Consider the following 18,540-nt stretch of genomic DNA (forward strand, 5'->3'; position numbering starts at 1 on the left):
ACTCAGATCTTGGTTTCTCATGAAGGAGCTCAGGTCACCTGCTAAGGGGCGAGGCCCGAGACAGGTGTGTCGGTGTTTGTCCAAATCGGTGATGAGTTCAGGCACATAACCCTCCTCCAAGGAGGCTGCAGTTCAGGAGCCCTGGGACCCGTCAAAGGCCAGCCATGCTGCAGGCTTCCATGCAGCACTAGTGAGCACCCCACTGTTGAGATGATGGGGGAGTCCCACCTCCCACCTTCTCTGGCCGGAGTCGGGGGTGGGGCAGGGAGGAACGAGTGCTGGCATGGACCAGCACCACTGTCGGGGAGGGGGGACACTACTGACTGTCCATGCAAGGACCCTCATCAAGAAGACCCAGCCAAGCTCAGACTGGCAACCTTTTGAGACAAAGGCTCAGGTCAGTCCGTGGCCCCTCCCCCATCACCTGCTGTCTCCTAGGTGTTTACAAGGCAACACTTGAGCCACAAAACCACACCCTCCTTGGCAATCCAGTGCAGACCTCTGATGCCAGCAGTGCCTCTTTCTTTCACCCACACACGCTTCATCATGCGAGCAGGTGCTTGCTGTGTGCCTGACTCCTGCTGCATTCCGTGGTCCCACAGGCTGGACACTGTCCTTGCTTCCCTCCAAGCAGCCCTGGCAGGGACGCGTCTAAGGTGAATGTGGAGGGATACTTCCCCCACCTCTCCAACAAGGAGACAATGAAGCCCTAAAGATCCGGTCCAGTAGGGCCGGCCAGGGGTTGTAGGAAGACAGCTGAGGTCCCCCCGAACATGGTGGGAACACAGGAACACTTCAAACACAGCGGGGGGCTGTGGGTCAGTCACCTCCGCGCCTTCACCCCCATCTGTGCTTCCAGGGCTAAACCACAGCTACCCCTTCAGCACCCCCCCCTGGGCCCTTCCCCCAGCCCCTCTCAGCTTTCTCACCGAGCCAGGGGGCCCAACAGATCCCATGTGGGATGCTGATCCTGCAACCTACTCATTGTTCCCTAAGCAAGTCCCCTATCCTTGCTGAACCTCGGTTTCTGCATCTGTAAAATGGGCGGATTCCTAGCACCCTGCACCTGGGCACTCAGTATTCATCTCAGTGTGAAAGCACAGAGACCCGAGTCTCCCCCAATTCCGTGGGGAAATGAAGGTGACAGTGAGTACCCTGGGTCTCACTGGGTGTCTAAGATCTCCGCAAGGTGCAAAACACCCCGACTCCCCAGACAAGCGACCCCCACTTGGCCTCCCTGATATACATGTTCCTCTCGTGAACAAGGGCAGGACATTCAGGCTGGGAAAGGGGAACACTCTCTGTTCAACCCTTCTGGACATTTCCCTCTTCAAAAGGGCACTGGATTCCATACACCCTGTGTGGGAGAGGATTATCTGAAAAAAACAGGAAACGTTCACAGGACACAATGTTCCCTGTGAGGAGGTGGTGGCCTGCTCAATGGCTTCCCTCGGGGCTGTAGGAGAAGGGACCAGAAGTGTGTGTTAACTAACAACCGGAGTCCTCCAGCCTGAGAACAGAACCGCTCCTCCGACTTGGGGAGAATCCACCTCTGGCTCCGGCCCCACCTCCTGCCCAGACCCCTCGCTTTGAGTCAAGCCCACCTACCGCAGACTCTCAGATGGGCCCCACCTCGCTGTCTTGGCCCCCGCTGGCTCTTGCCTTCCACCGTGAATCTCCACCCATGCTGGCCCCCAGGCCTCTCCCGCCCCCATGTATCTGCGGGGCTCACCTTGGCGTTGACCGCCAACCCTGGGCAGGTGGCCAGGGGCCTGGCCCAGCAAGAGGTGGGGCCAGATGTGCCTGAAGCCGTATGCGTGTGTGGGGGTGGGGAGCACAGGGACCACAGGCTTTGAGGAAGGCACCCTCAAGGGCTTCGAATGGCCCCCCCTCCACATTGAAATCCAATTTTTAAAATCGGCGCAGTTGAAGGTGCGCTGAGAAGATTAGAATTTGTGTTTCGAAAAGGTGGTTGGTGCATAGATACACATAATTTTACTTAAAAAAAGCAACCCTTCTATCTATTTACAGTCGCCTGGAGGCATTGGTCATGAAGGAAACAGACTCCCCTTGAAGGAACTGGGAAGACTGTGGCGGAGGGAAGACGAGGAGGCAAAACCAGTCACTTAACACAAATCAGGGGAGGACCTGTGCCGGCCTCGGACTCCGAATGCCCCAGACTCTGGCGCTGCCTGGGTGCCACCTCAGGGGAAGGCTGGGCTTTAGCAGCCAGACAGGCTCTGGGACGAGTGTCCGGCCCACTTTCTGGGGGAAAAGGCAGCACGGGGATGAAAGGCGCTGGGCTGTCCTGTGCACAGGGCGCAGGTGTGATCGGAGACACGGGACACAGATAAGAACATGAGGTAACAGGAGACCGCTGGGGTGGAATTTCTGGCTGGGCTCTGCGCCTGGAAACAGCTCTGAAATGGAGCGGCCTGCCCAGTTCTCCAGAGAGCAGGCAGGACTGGGCTGCCCGGGGATGGGGGAGGGGGCACTGCAAACGCCCAGGAGGCCACGGGCAGGGAGCGTGGCTCTGTACAGGTCACTCCGGAAGTCTGTGTGGGATTGGCAGGCTGGGGTGGGCCCCTTCAGCTGGGTGACTTCAGGGCTCCACGTCAGACCCCACGTGACCTCAGGGTCATCGCATGAGGATTCTCCAGACGATTGTATTTCTTAAAAGCTAGGTGACCGTAGAAAGCATGTGGAACCAACGTGGATTCCCAGCCTCGGCCGAGAACTTAGCAGAACATAGAAGATAAAATTTGCCTTTGGGGAAGCTGTTCTCCAAATAATTCCTTGGATAATTGACAGAGAAAAGGGGAAAGGGCAGCTGGGAGGCCAGAGGAGGCAGAGGAAGACGCCATAGGCAGAGCTGGGAACCAGGTGGCCAGTGGGGTGGGGGCTGAAGGTGCCCAGGGCTTCTCTCAGGTGTCCTGCCTCATAGAATGATAGGTCCTCATGGGCTTGGAGGTGAGCCAGTCCTGGCTCCTGCCTTTACACTGCCCCAGCTGCTCTCTCTGTCCCTGTGAGGTCCCTTGTCCACTCACTGGACCATTGGACCGTGCCCTGGCTTGCCCGGACACTGCCTAGGGGAAGGCTGATACATTCCATAGTTCGGTCTGCGTGCCCTGCCTCTTGTCCCCAGGTCCACTTAGCTGGTCCACTGGAACAACACTCACCCCACCCCCATCCACAAGGAGTCCGCAGAGAGAAAGCTGGGGACCAGTTCTCTTCTGTCCCATCTGCGGTGCTGTGTCTGGCTAACCCTGGTCCCTGAGCTCCTCCCCCTCCTCCTGGCCTTCCGAGGCTGGGCTGTTGTCCTGCCCCAAAAGAGGACCAAGCTTGCTCTGTGGGTATGGGACTGACAGGGAGGGAAAGTAGGCGCGAGTGTGAAGGGAATTCTGGAACTCATGAGAGTGTGCCTGAAGGTCACTGACCACTTCTGTTCCCAGCTCAGCACTGTCATTTCCTGGTGCCGGACCTTGAATCACTTACGCAGAGATCTTCAGTTTGGTCACCGTTAAGGGGGGAGGGAGGACAGAATCCCTACTACCTGGTAGGGCTTTAAATCCCCATGGCGCTGAGCCTTTAGAAGGTGCTAGATCGGGTGGCTGTGGTTATTACCACGGCTGGCAGTCCAAGGTGGAGCAGTCTGCTGGGCGGGGGGCGGAAGTCCAGCCACCATCCTCACCTCCGGAGACCCTGGGGAGGCTGGGGCGTGGGCAGGGGCTGTCGCTTACCAGGCACCCGTCTGCCATTGTGCAGCGCTCGTTCAGCAAATCCTCACAACCATCCTGAGGGGTGGGGCCCCGTGACCCCCACTTTACAGATGGGCAAAAGGAGGCTCAGAGAGGCAGACTGACTTACTCAAAGTCTCTGATCTGATAAATAGCAGAGCTGGTAAGTAGCTGAGCTGGGCTTAGGAACACATGGGTCAGTTTCCAAAACCCTTGTTTACTACCCTGCGACACATCCATTAAAAGTTGTCAGAGCAAGAGTTTCTGGAGTCAGGGGAGGGACCAACCCACCTACAACCCTTGCACAATGCTTTTGGGTAAGAGGGGGCCTTCTGGACACACGGACACACAAAAGTATGGGGCACAGTCTACCTGAGTTCCTGTCCCAGCATTGCTGGTGGTCAGCTATGTGACCTTGGGCAAGTGACTTCACCTCTCTGGGCCTCAGTGTAAAATGCAGATAATCCAAATCCCTCACTTCCTAGAGTTGTTAAAAGGATTAGAAGACCCAACCATTCGAAAAGTTGTGAGAACAGCTTCTGAGTAAATAAAGAGATAAATGAGACCAAAATGGTGAGAGCTCCCAAGCTGATCAAACTCCCCAGCTGGAGGGGGAAGGGTCTTCACGGGGACTTCTCCAGTATTCCTCCGGTCAAAGCTCTGTGCCCAGACTCTGCTGAGACACGGCCAACTCGCATGTCTGCAGGTATCTTGACAATAAGGGGCCACCGTCCTTCCCTGGGAGGCCAGCCTATCCCACCACGGAGGGGACGCCTGAGCCGCTTGCCTGGGTCCTTTAGGAGTCCCGGGAGCCCTGAGGACACCGGTCGCACAGGTCCTGCAACACATCATAAGTGACATCCATTGGCAAGTCATCTAACCCCTCTGTGCCCTGGTTCCCTCATGGGAACGAACACAAAAATCTACCTGAGAACCTGTAAAGTGAATCCATGGTTTTCAACAGGAGCCATTCTCTTCTTCCCTCCTTGGGGGCTCTTTGGCAACGTCTGGAGACATTTTTTTTTTTTTTTTTTTTTTTTTTTAGTGGGTGTGGAGCCCATCGTGGGGCTTGAACTCACAACCCTGAGATCCAGATCTGAGCTGAGATCGAGAGCCGGTCAGTTAACCGACTGAGCCACCCAAGCACCTGTGTTTGGAGACCTTTTTACTTTTTCTTTATTTTTATTTTTACTTATTTAGGAGAGAGAGAAAGAAAGAAAGAAAGAGAGAGCACGAGCCGGGGGAGGGGCAGAGGGAGAGAAGCAGGCTCCACGCTGAGCGGACTCCATCCCTTGACCCTGAGATCATGACCCGAGCTGAAATCATGAGCTGGACGCTCCACTGACTGCCATACCCACGGGCCCCTGGAGACATCTTTAAATGTTGTCACAACTTGGCCGGGGGGAACATGCACATGGAGGCCTGGTGGGAGGGACCTTGCATCTTTACATTTAGTGGATAAAGGCCAGGGATTCTAAACTGAATACGTATCTCCCATCTTCTTTATCCATTCGTCTGTTGACGGACACCTGGGCTCTTTCCATAGTTTGGCTATTGTGGACATTGCTGCTATAAACATTGGGGTGCATGTGCCCCTTCGGATCACTACACTTGTATCTTTAGGGTAAATACCTAGTGGTGCGATTGCTGGGTCGTAGGGTAGCTCTATTTTCAACTTTTTGAGGAACCTCCACACTGTTTTCCAGAGTGGCTGCACCAGCTTGCATTCCCACCAACAGTGTAGGAGGTTTCTGCTCAGGGTTTTCTTAAAGAAGCCCTATGGGGCAAGATCTCTTCTCACTTGATTTTTTGTCCTGGCTTTTAAAAATTTTTCAGATCTTTAATGTTGAAAGTCTAGAGTGACAAGCACCTGCCTATTGGCCATGAGGTAACCATGGGAGAAACTTTGTGTTGATTGGCACGTGTACGTTCTCTCTCCGCACATGCGCATCACGACAAGGTAGCGCGTTCTTCTAGCTTTTATGAGCCCATTGGAAATGACAGCGTGGGTTACCCCCACATGCTCCAGCATTTATTTCCTAAGAAAGGAGGACGTTCTCCGCCGTCCCCATGACCCAGTAAGATTTCACAGCAACCCTGTGCCCAAATTCCCTAACGCTCCCCAGAAGTCCCCAAAAGTTCTGTTTCATATCTTCTGCCCGTCTTTTCTTTTGTTTTTCGTTTATTCCACACGCAGGTCCATGGGCTGGTAGAATCCTCCTCCCCTGCCCCCGCCATTCTGTTGTCGTGGGATCCCTTCCCCACAATGGGATTTGGGTTCCAGGCCCTACTGGAGAATGTTCCAGAGCCGCCCCATGCTCCCTGCCCCACAGCATGAGGAAGCCTGAGGTCGGGCTGGGCGATGCTCAGGGTGGCCACCCGGTTGACTGGGGCCACCCACGGCCGGGGGACTGTGTTCCTTTGCAGTTTGTTGACCTTGTAGAGATCCTGTCCCTCGACCACCTCCATGCAGTGGTTTTAACACTTCAGTGACCCTTGTGCATGCCCCTTGTTATTCATGACGGTCTACACAGTAGTGACTTTCTAGCTCAGCTCGTGCTTCTGGGTCTGTTGGCTGGCATTGTGTAAAGAAGAACATGCCTTCCCCATTCCTCCCCCACTTTATTGCGACTACCACAGACTCATGGGTTTAAAAATATCAATGTGTCACTGTCTATTGTCATCTCTAGGTGATGCTCTTCCCCATCTGGTCACTTTCACGGGGCAGAGCAACCGTGTCCCCCCCGTCCCCCGCTCCTGTGACTGTAGGCCACTAAAAAGTCACAGCCGCCACCTTCCCCTGGAATTACTTTCTGTCCAATAGGGGCCGCCCCGCCCAGGAACTTATGCATGGTCAGTGACTGGCTGATGAGGGACGCAGAAGATAGTTGTGCTCAGGGGTTCATGGCGACTGTTCTGGGGTGATGGTCATGTTCTGTATCTTGACAGAGGGACAGAGCACACAGCCTTGGGCAGCCCCAACCTAATCCAATGGGCCACACCCTGACATAATTTCTGTGAGGGAGACTTACCCAGGAGGGCTCAACCTGGACCCCTCCCAGGGTGGTTTATTCAGCAAGACCAACATCCTAGAGGCCGTCTGCACTCACCCAGAGCCCTGTGACCAGGCCAGGCAGAATCACGTTTACCCATTCATCTGGGGGCAAGGAAAGAAGGCACCGATCCCCCCATGCGGGTAGTCTGAAAGGAGAGCTGGTATGGTTTTGCAAGGTGTGGAAGAAGATGGTGGACGGGACCTGGGGCAGGTGTCATTCTCACCATAAAACAGGCATCTGATGGTTAGCTAGCGTGGCATCAGGAACCAGCCAGGGGAAACTGGAAACATGCTGTGTGCTCCGAGAGCCCCTTGGCGTCTCCAGCTGCAGCCATCACCAGCACACTCATGTCAATGACTTCCTCTTTGGAAGCAGTCTGGGACACCTGGATGGTTTCCTAGTTGTGCACCCTACTTAGAGAGATGGCAATCTGCCAGGGAGCACCTCTGAGTGTTGGCCAGGAGATGTCCTAAAGGACCACGCTGACTTAAAGGAAGGGTGAGGCGACCCAGACTTGTCCTCCCAGCAAACCTCACAATGTTCCCGAGGACCCTAAAAAAGAGATCCCAGAGAAAGAAGGGACCAAAGGCTATTCAGAGTCTCCCAGGTGACTCACTTCCCTTTTATGAAAAATTAATGATCGAAGCCATAGCATCAGGAGAGAAACTTTAGAAAACCAAGGGGGAATTACCAATGACCTTGCCCCTATGGCTCTCAACGTCTATTTTACATACTGGAGAGACGGGCTTTAAAGCTCAGTCTGGCCTCAAAGCTTTGTGGCCAGGGACAAACGCCTTGCTTCAGTTTTCCTCCTGTAAAAGGGGGATGGTGGCACCTTGGGACTCTCGGGAGGGTTAAAAGATCGCGCCTGCCCTGGGAGTACAGGCCTGGGCTGCTCATGATCCTCTCACCACTGCAGAGTTCCCGTGAATCGGCCACACGCCTCCACGGTGGCCTGATCTCCTGCAACCCCCACCGCCCGCACGCCCCTGCTGCTGTGCAGTCCTCCTGTTGTCACTGTTGGGAGAGACCATCAGGTCTCCTCCATGGTCTCTTGGTAGCTCTTAAGACAACCGGGGTCTAGCAGCTCTTACGTTTTACCACCTTTGGGAAGGGACAACACCCACCACGCTATGCTTACTTACCCATATGCCTTGGCTGTCATCCTAGGCTAGTTCTCATTTTCCAAGGGCTTGCGGGGCGCGGGGGGTGTGGGGGGGCTAATCACACAGCGAGGGCTCGTGGGAGCAGCCCGTCTGTCACAGGGCGCATTGCAGACAGAGCAGGAAAGGTGGGCCACCTAGGCAGCGAGCAGGGGCACACACACGGGCACACACAGCTGCTGGAGCCTGAAGAGGGGATCCGCAGGGACCCGGAGAGCCAGCCCTGGGGTGTGGTTGGCCAGAGTGCTGCCGGCCGGGCCCCTCATCTGAATGCTGCAGCCCTCTTTGCACGGTTTTTGTGAGTTTTTAACCACAACTCCTGGTCCCTGCCCTGTCCCCCCTGTGGAAGGACTGGAGAGAAAGTTCTTCTGTGGAGCCCAGACCAGGAGGCCAGGACGGCCTCGCTGACCAGATGAGCCGGTCGTGTAACCTCTCTGTCAAGTGGGGCGTCGATGGCAAGAGCGGTGTTTCAGAGGACCAGACGGTGGGAGGCCCAAGGAGAAAACGCGGGAGAAGAGTGGAAGGCACCCAGTTGAGGCCAGTGGCGTTGAGCCTTGAGGTCCCCCTCCCCTAGTGGGGAGCCGCGCCACTGTGATCCGAGGCCTCTGTAGGGACGTCTGGAGAAGCCAGGGCAGGAGTGGAAGGGAAGGCTGGGTACAGGGACAGGGAGAAGGCCGCCGTGCCGGGCGCGCCCTGCTACCCAGGCATCCCCTTAGTGCTGCAGGAACGCTGTGGGGCACGGCATCCTTTCCATTTCATAGATGAGGGGATGTGGCAAAGAGAGGTCACAGGTCTGTCCAGGACCCGACAGTAACAGTGGCAGAGCCGGGATCCACCCCTGAGACTGGCACTAGTGCGATCACAGTGAGAGGGTCCCGACATCATTCCTCTGGATGACCGCAAAGTCATGCATCCCTCCTCATGTCCCAAGAGAGCCACCATTCACTGATGACCGAGGGCCATGACTATGAATTACTGTGGGCTGAAAGGGGGTCCCTGGAGCCCCTCCTTTGACTCCTCTGATTCCCATCCCACCCTGCCCACCCATCCAGCAGGACCTGGCCAGCCCAACTCCCCTGGTGCCTCTGCATCGCTGCCCTGGTCCTGGGCCAGCCCTCCCACACCCGGCTGAGGGTCTCCCTGGCTCAGAGCCTCCCAGGCCACCTCCCAGCCTGGTCTGTCCAAGGCAGGACCCTGGGGGGAAGGGAGGGAAGCTGCAAACTTTGGAGGTGGGCGCCTGCTCTTTTCCTCATTGTGTACAAGAGCAGCTCTCACTGCAAAAGGCAAAGAGAGTTTGGACAGTATGGCTCTGCAGGATGTTAGCCCCCGGGACGGCGGAGCTAGGAGAAAGGTCTATGAATATTCTTATTATCTTTGCAACTTTATTTTTAAATCCGAAATCATGCCCAAACCGAAAGTTCATGAAAACAAAAAAGAACAAGGCCACGTTCAGCGAAGAAGATGGGCCAAGGGAGGGAAAGCATATCGTCGACAGCAGAAGGACAGAGGTGGGTTTCAATGCCCAGAGCAGGCATCTCTCTCCTTGGTCATTTTTCCCTCTTTGGCACTTGGCTGCCATGCTGCAGTGCACGTACGTCTCATTCAAAATGGAGAGAGGAGAGAGCCAGGCACATGGAGCCCTCACAGTCCACCTGGAAGCCACAGGCCCAGGATTCGGGGGCTGGGTGTCCCCAGACTTCGGAAGGACCAGCACAGCACACAGATCCCACGAAGTGCGAACTCCAGATAGGGAAATGCAGGCCTGAGGGTTGTCAGGACTGAGAGGGAGCTGAGATCTGGAAGCTGCGCCTGCCTGGCGCTGGGGTGGGGGGTGGGGTTGTCTCTCCGCGGACCTAGCCCGCCATCACTTACACCCTCTGTGCCCCGGGTGCCCTGCAGACGGGGCCCCAGGGAGAGGGGCCCGGCCATTGAAAGGCAGTGCTCATCGGAAGCACATGGTAGAGAACTCTGGGTAATTTTATGAATGAACCTCCATTTAATGGATTTTAAAAGCATTTTTTTAAACCAAGCTGCTTGGGCGCCTGGGTGGCTCATTGGGTTAAAGCCTCTGTCTTCGGCTTGGGTCATGATCCCAGGGTTCTGGGATCAAGCCCTGCATCGGGCTCTCTGCTCAGCAGGGAGCCTGCTTCCCCCTCTCTCTCTGCCTGCCTCTCTGCCTGCTTGTGATCTGTCTGTCAAATAAATAGATAAAATCTTAAAAAAAAAATAAACTGAGCTGCTGCTTCTTTTTATTTTTTTTTAGGATTTATTTATCTGAGAGAAAGAGACAGAATGAGAGAGAGAGGGAGTGCAGAGGGAGGGACAGAGAGAGGAGGGGAGAGAGAACCTCAAGCAGATTCCACGCCAAGCACAGAACCCGACACCGGGCTCCATCTCTTAACCCTGAGATCAGGACCTGAGCCGAAACCGAGAGCTGGAAGGTCAAACAACCAATCCACCGGGGCGGCCCCTTAAACTGAGCTTTTTAAACAAACCCAAAGACAGAAATGAAACTCTGGATTGGTCCCAGATACCCCCTCCCCCCTAAAATCCCCACAATATGTAAAGTCCAATGAGCTGAATAATCATCACAGGGAAGAAAACTAGCCCTGGGGTTTCCTGTCCTGCTGGCTGCACTCTCAGGCACTGTGTGAACAGGTAAGCGGTCACCAGCCTGGGTTCCCGGAGGCTGGACCGCCTCTAAGCCCTGCTCAGACTTGCTTCCCCCACCTGGCGGCACCCTCACCTTTCTGCCCCAAATCTTCCTGCCCCCCACCTACTCGTTTTAATGGGATTCGTCCCAATTAATTGGCTTCCTTAGGCCATTTCCATGCCCTTTTGACCCTATCAGAACAATGTTCCATATTTTCACGTTTATCTTACAGCAAAGGGGCTCAGGAACGCTGTCAAGTACGTCTTCATGTTAATGAGTATCTTGGGTGAGGGGACTGGCACCAGGGCCCCCCTGGGGTGCACGGCTATTGGATGAAGGCCATTATCCTACAAGCACACTCCCAGGAGCCCTTTCTGACCAGCAAGGGAGAGAGAGCTTTGGGGCCCTTTCCCTGTTAAGGGACAGGACTCTGATCACCAGACCACCCCCCACCACCAACCCCACTGTGCATCTCACCTTCTAGACTTTCTTTTTTAGGCAGTTCCCTCGGCCTAACACTCCTCCCTCCACTTCCAAGATGAATCGCCATTCAAGGGCCCAGGTTCAAGGCCTCTCCATTTGAAAGGGGCAGTAGAGGGGTGCCTGGGTGGCTCAGTGGGTTAAGCCTCTGCCTTCAGCTTAGGTCATGATCCCAGGGTCCTGGGATCAAGTCCCGCGTCAGGCTATCTGCTCAGCAGGGAGCCTGCTTCCTCCTCTGCCTACTTGTGATCTCTGTCTGTCAAATAGATAAATGAAATCTTAAAAAAAAAAAAAAAGAGGGGCAGGAGAGGCAAACCTGTCAAGGATGGAAAATTACAGGGGGAGGGAACACCAGCGGAAGAAGGGCGGGGTGGGGTGTGGTCACCTGGAAACAGCCAATCCTCCCATGAACTTGGGACTTCAGAGCCCAGGTGAGGGAGACTCAAGCAGTCTCAGTGATCACATCCGCAACTGGGGATGATAACACGCTGCCTCTACAGGTTTGGGGCAAGGCTGAAAGACTCACTCCAGCTGATGTGCCCGGGAGAGGCGCCAGCCGCAGATCTCCTACCCGCCCTTCAGGTCCCAGCTTTGAGCTCACCTCCTCCGAGAAGCCTGCCAGACTGTATTACAGTGTATAGCAGCCCCTCTCCAGTCCTCCTATGACTGCCCATCTCTTGCTCACTTGCATTTTAAAAATGTTGTACTCATTTGCTCACTGTCTGCCCCATGAGGGTGGGCACCCCGTGTACCTTTCCCCCTCTGGGTCTCAGGTAGATGCCCAGGACCTAGACCTCCAGAGTGGTGCTCCCAGGTCAGGTCAGTCCCCCTCGGAGAAGCCTAGCTCCCATCTCCAGCCTGATCACTGAACTGCTGGCAAGCTTCAGCCCCATCACAGGCCGTGCCTCTAGCATGAAGCCACAGCAGGGCAGCTGGGTGCTCCTGGCTTCAAGGCTCAGCTGGCCCCGGGCCTGGCATCTGGGACGCCGTGAGTTGGAAGAGCTGTTGTCAGTCTTGGCAGCGCCCAGTGGCTGGTGGTCCGCAGCCCTGGACTGGTCAGAGGCGGAGCCACTTAGAGGTTCAAAGCGGTCAGGAGACATTTTTGCAGTCAAATGCTCTACCACTGAGCTATACCCCCGAGGAGACATTTTTGGACCTGGACATGGAGAAAGGGACTTGGGCGCCCAGGTCCGCGGTACGTGGGGTGCACGGACAATGCTGTAGACGCGGTCCCAGCGTCAGCCTCTGTGTGGGTGCGCGGGTGCGTCTGCACTGGCCGAGCCCACCGCACCTGGCAGGGTGAGCCGGGCTGGTCCTGCGCTGGCGCTGCCCGTCTTCTATGCCATGGAGCCCAGACCAGCCTTTGAGCTTGCTCTGGCTTTGGGGCAGCCCCCGGGGCCTGGGGCTGCTGGGGAGACCTGAGCGTTGGGTGCCGAGGAGTTGGGGTCTGGCAACTCCTACGGATGGAGGTAACGGGAGCGGGAGGGAGAACTGGGAGTGGCGGCGCGACCGTGGTCTCTCTGGGCGCCCTGGTTTCCCCACCCGTTAGCCAGCCTGCGGCGTTTCTTCGGGAGCCAGAGGCGCCCCGCGGGGAAGAGAGCGGAGTGCAGCGCCCCCTGCAGGGCGCAGGCGAACGTGCGCGCGTCGCGGAGGAGGCGCGGGGCGCGCTCGCTGAGGCGGGGGTCGCCCGGAGGAGGTAGAAGTCCACCGAGCGGCCGCCTTCCAGGACCGGCTCCAGCCGCGTCTGGGCTCGTCCGAAGAGGCGGCGGCGGGATTCGAACCGGCTTCCCAGTCCCTTCTGCTCCGTAAGCGCAACTGGGCGCCAAGGCAGCGGGAGCTCCCCCCTCCCTCGGACGCCCTCCGCATCCGGCTGAGGGTCTCGCGAACTGCTCCCGCCCCGCCCCTGCGACCACCGACCCCGCCTCCCCGCCTCCCCGCCCCGCGCGGGGCTCTGGGGGTTCTGGTCCTCTGGTCCTCTGCTGTGCGCTTGGTGAACTCCTACTCACCCTTTAATGCCCACTCAGACTCCGCTTCCTGGGGAAGCTGGTCCCGTCCTTCACTCCTTACCCTATGAAGGTGACTCCAGAGTCCAGCTCCATCGTCTTCAAGCCTCTCCCACTCCCACCTGGGGGTGCGCCAAGCTGCCCTAGGGCCCCATCCGGGAGCAGCTTTCCTCCACCCGTCCTTGGCCTCTCCAAGACCGTCCTTTTGGTCCGAAGTGGCCTGGCCACGCACCGCGTACAGCACCTCCTGGAGTTGACCCGCACACTGCCCAGGAACCCCCCTGTTCAAATCATGGGTGCCTGGTTCCCGTTCTCCCTTGGCTACCTCCAAGCGTCTGTCTTCCCATACGTGCTCTTGGGGAACTCCGATGAGCTGAGGTTGGGGTAGTGGCTCTGGGCCTCCTGGATCTCGGTAGAGACCCCTGCACCACCCCCAGGTCTCCACCTTCCTCTCCCTCTCCAAGTCGGCCTCGGGAACAGACAGGTGCGCTGGCTATTGCGAGCAGGGACACAGAGGGAGGCGTACATTCACTCAGCATACATGGAGTTTCCGAAGCTCCTTTGTAGCGCGCATTCTCGCAACAGCCTTGGCATTGTGGACATGATGGTGATTCCCATCTTACATATGGGGAAACAGTGAGGTGACCAGTCCCGATCACCCATTGCCCCACACTCAGTGCAGTAATATTGTAGTCGTGGAGCTGGGCGGTGAGCTGGGCGGTGACAGGACTTCGGGCATCCTGGAGAGACAGATGACTGTCCCAACATCAGTCATCCGTGCTCCTCCACCTGGCCTCTGTGGGCTTCTGTCACAGGAGTGTCACACTGGTTATTTGTTCTGGTCTCCCAGATTGGATGAGAGTGCTTGGCGAGGCTAGGACTGGATCCTGTTTACCGAAATCTCCTGGACTCTGGCCCTGAGCAGGTGCTCAGAACCTCTCTACCTGGTGTGATAGGGATTTTAAACGATTAAATGGTAAAGAGCAGGCGCCAGGGACCTGCCAAATGTTTTACAAACATCACGCTTTCCGATCCCTTTGATAACTGTATGAATGATGTCCTGTTGCCCCCTCATTTATAGATGGTGGAAACCAGGGTGCCTGATGTCCAGCAACAGGCAGGGTCAGCTGGTGAGCAGTTGGTGAAACGGAAGTGAGCTCAGGCTCCAGGAACGATGTTCAGAAAGGACAGGGGTGTTGAGCAGACCTCAGTGGTGCTGAACAGAGTAATGGGCCTTCAGTCGGTTGTTCTACCCCAGGAAATGGAGGAGGATGTAGGAGCTCCCAAGGAGGAAAATGTGGGGTCCAGAAGGTAGGAGCGGACCCTCGGAGGGGACCACCAAGAACTGGGGGCAGGAGGGAGAGGCTTATTTTTTTAAGCTCTTTTATTGAGTTATGATACACCCATGGTCAAGGGCACTGATTGTGAATGCACAGCTGGGTGAGTATTTTGCAAGTAAACATCAGTCAGATCAAACTATGGTGTATTCCCAGCACCCAGAGAGCCCCCGTACTCCTCCCAGTCACCTGCCTCTGGAGGGACAGAGAGAACGTGAGTGTGGGCTGGCCGGAGGGACCCAGGGACAGAGAGGGAGTGTGTGCAGGTGGTGGTGGGGGGCTTTGCTCAAGCTTGGCTGCGGCTGTGTGGAGCGGTCGGGGTTCGAGGGACAGTGCTCCATGGGGGCAAAGCCGACTTTCTCTTGGATGTGTTTCTGAGTGAGACTGGTCATCACGGAACTATCTCCAGGAGATCTCTGACAGCCACCTCAAATTTGCAAACCCCAATTTCCAAAGCGCAAAATACACAGAGACTCAGCTTGATTCCTTCTCCCCCTAGCCCCCAAAACCTGCTCTCCTGCCTTACCGGAGTCTCACTCCTCCCTCCTCCTCCCTCCCTCGGTGCCTTTGCTCATACTCTCCCCTCTGCACCTGTCTCCTCTTCCCCACCTGGTGAATCCTCCTGCGGCCTCCAAAGCCCAACTCCAATGTTGCTTTTCTCGGAAGCCTCTTGGACTTGTCTCCCCTGAACACTTGGCCTCTGAAAACTGCCTCCTTATGATCTCACGCTGGCTGTCAACCGCGTGCCTCAGGCTGCCTCCAGCCCATCATCCATGGATATGTATCTCCCTGTGTGGATGGTGGGCTCCCTGGAGGCAGTCACCAGCTCACTCCTCTCAGAGGCACCAGGGACCTGGAAGCAGTGTGTACTGGGAGATGTCAGTTTCTTTCTTGAATTCTTGATCTGTGCTTCCCAATGTGGTCACTGCGGGCCACTTGCACTACTGAGTATTACAAATGAGACTAATGCCCCGGAGGGACTAAATTTATTTTATTTTCAGTAATTAAAATTTCGGTGTACAAGCCAAAGCAGTGTACAATTTTCTCATGAAATGACTTCCTTGCTTTGGTCAGATTACACTTTACTCTAGTTGTTGAAAATGTAATATCCAAATTGAAACATTTTAATAGCAAAAGGCCTTAAGGAAAAAAGAATAAAAGCACTTATTAATGCTTTTTTATATTTATTACAAGTTGAAATGATAATATTCTGGATATATTGAGTGGAATAAAATACATTGTTGAAAATATCTCAGTTCTTTCTTTTTACTTTTATAAGTGTGGCTAAAAATTATAAGTAACATATAAGACTGGCATTATATTTCCATTGGACTGTGCTGTTCTAGACTTTAAGGGGGGAAAAAAGCTGCCCACGTAGAATACAGAGAAGGCATGGAAAGATCCTTCGTGAAAAGAGTCTGAGCATTTAAGTGGCTGGACACTGCCTGGGAGTTGTCAGTGTGATAAGGCTTACCAGAAGTCTAATGAGACCTGAGGCCACATTAACAGAAGTAGAGTGTCCATAATGAAGGAAGTGAAAGTCTGAGCTGTGACTATCCTAGGAGCAGGGGTTTCTGTTCTGGGTTTTGCATCTTAGAGTGGCACTTACCACCTTGAGCAGGTTCAGAGGACCTACTGGACAAAGTGGTATAAGGACCTGCTTGAGGTCCTGGGTACCTGCTTTTTCAAGGCTGCCCCAGGCAGAGGGAGCAAGTGTGGGTTCCCAGAGGGCTGAGCTGGAACCCATAGCAGAAGGTACAGGAGGTAGATTCTAACATTTAGATTTCTCTTATGGAAAAGAGGGCTCCCTCACCAACAGGAAGTTCCCTATCAACAGAGGTCTTCCAGCAAGGCTGGATGACCACTGGCATGATGGTAAGGGGCTTGGGAATGAGCTGGATCGTTGGAGGTCCTCAGGGATCTTTGAGGTCCCAGGTGGAGGCTCTTTGAGGCCCAAGACAGCCATGCCTGTGGGATGAGGTGGTCCTGGGCTCCATCTGCTGTGGTCTAGTACCCTCCCAAGGGCCAGAATCAACCTCTGATTGCCCCCAAGCTGGGGCCTATCCTGGAGACAGCTGAGGTTACCTGCCACCAGGATGTGTGAATCAAAGCAGGACAGGGTGCTGTCACCCCCATGCTCCCAAGGCAGCTTGGCTCCTGAGCAGGGCGCAGGACAGACAAAGACCCCAAGAAATGTAGAGTCCAACCACAGAGCAGTAAGTACAGTGAGAATCCCCCTGGGAACTAATAGGATATTTGCTCATGCACGAGATGTGTCTGGATGGAAGTTCCTGTTGGAGAAATTTTCAAGCGTAGGTCCAAGAGGAGAGATTAGTAACATGGACCTCATGAACCATTGGCCAGCTACAGAGGTGAGCCACAAACGTGTGGGGATGGGGGCTGCCTCTGGGAGCAGGTTAGGGAGCGGGGTTCTATTTATAGAAGCCACACTGCTCTGTCTGCCCTCAACAATAGTGACGACATAGGTCAGGAAATCCCCTGGGGGCTGCCAGCACCTGGCTGTGTGAGCTGGGGCACACCTGCCTCACCTGGAAATTCAGACCTGGACCTAAGTGTTTTCTAGATCCCAGAGACATATCCGAATCCGAATTCATCTCCTGCCCCCAAAGCTGCTCTGTTTCCCAGGTCCCCATCTCAACCAGTGGCACTGCTGTCTACCCCTCACCCAGATCAGAAACTGGAGAGTCATCTAGACGTCTTCCTCCATGTCAGTCCTGTGTCTTTAGTTGCAGGTTCTGCCCTTCCCCCTCCTGAATGTCCTTCCACACTGGCCATCCTAATCCCAGGCCCATCACTGCCTGCTTCTGTTGCCTACTGCACTAGTCCCAGCCTCAGTGTCACTCCTCTTCCCTTTCTCCCACTGGGGATCACACTTACATTAAGATCTGGATCTGATGTCCCAAATTCCATGTGGTTGATGTAGAGGAAGATCCATTTCCCCAAATATTTCTGAGGTTCTCTGTGGGTGTTTATACCCTCAAAGCCGGTCGCCCCAACAACTCTGTGGAGGGACAAATTTGATCCTGATACTCACATCCACCGGTCTCTTTAGGTTAATTGTAGTGGCTGTTATGGATGGCCAACTGAGGGGTCCACTCTGCCCGGACTGTGGTTCCCTTGGGGCACCTCTGCTGTGTGTATCCCCGCTGTTGTCACTTCTGTCCTTGCCAAACTGTGATGGCTGATCAGGCCTGCTGAAAAACAAGAGGGTGAACGTGATCCCCGGGCTCCCCAGGGACCCCACGACCAAGCTGCCTTTAATCCACCTGCCTCAATCCCCTGCAGGGCTGTCTGCCCGCACCCCAGCACTCAGGTCTGGGTGCCAGGTCCACTCCGATGACCTGCTAGGGGGGTCTTTCCTTTTCTTACCTACCATGTGGCCTCTTTTAGGGGCTCCCATCCAACTATCTATCTATCTATCTATCTATCTATCTATCTATCTATGTGCAGCTGAACACGGAACACCAGGACACTCCTACCCTCTCTGTTGTTCCTTGCTAGCACACCTGCCTTCAGGCTCCACCCAGAGGAAATGCCCCCAGCTTGCCCTCGCTCCTCATCCACTCTCGCTGGAGAGTGGGCAGGGATGGGTCAGCCCCATCTCCAGGGGCTTGCACTTGGCCTGGGGCAGGGTACAGAGGCAGAACCAGCGAGTACCTGCCGCTCTTGGGACTGCCCACTTGGGGACTCCAGGGCTCCCCCTTCACACTGGGCTGAACAGGAGGAAAAAGGGATTCTGTCCCAGATGCCCCAGGCAGAGCTGAGCAACACACTCCCTGGCAGGAGGGACGCTGGGCTGGCCTCTGTCACCGGCATCTGCTGCTCCCAGCGCTCACAAGGGCAGGCTGAACTCACTCCTGGCTCTCGTGTACCCAGGGGAAGCGGGTCCTTCCGCCTCTTCTTATGGCAGCAGGTCCAACATTCAGTCTGCAAACATTCGAGTCCCATTTCCTCCAGGCACAGGCGGAGGCCGGGACCTCACCCTTACCACAGGTGCAACGTGTGCCTGCGTAAGTGACACCAAAGCGGAACAGTAAACATAGATTGGGTGTTCATCGTGGCCAGGAGCTACTCCAACACCTTCCCTGCA

This window comes from Lontra canadensis, unplaced genomic scaffold, assembly GCF_010015895.1.
Source record: "Lontra canadensis isolate GAN:19392208 unplaced genomic scaffold, GSC_riverotter_1.0 scaffold84, whole genome shotgun sequence".
In the NCBI taxonomy this organism is placed as follows: Eukaryota; Metazoa; Chordata; class Mammalia; order Carnivora; family Mustelidae; genus Lontra; species Lontra canadensis.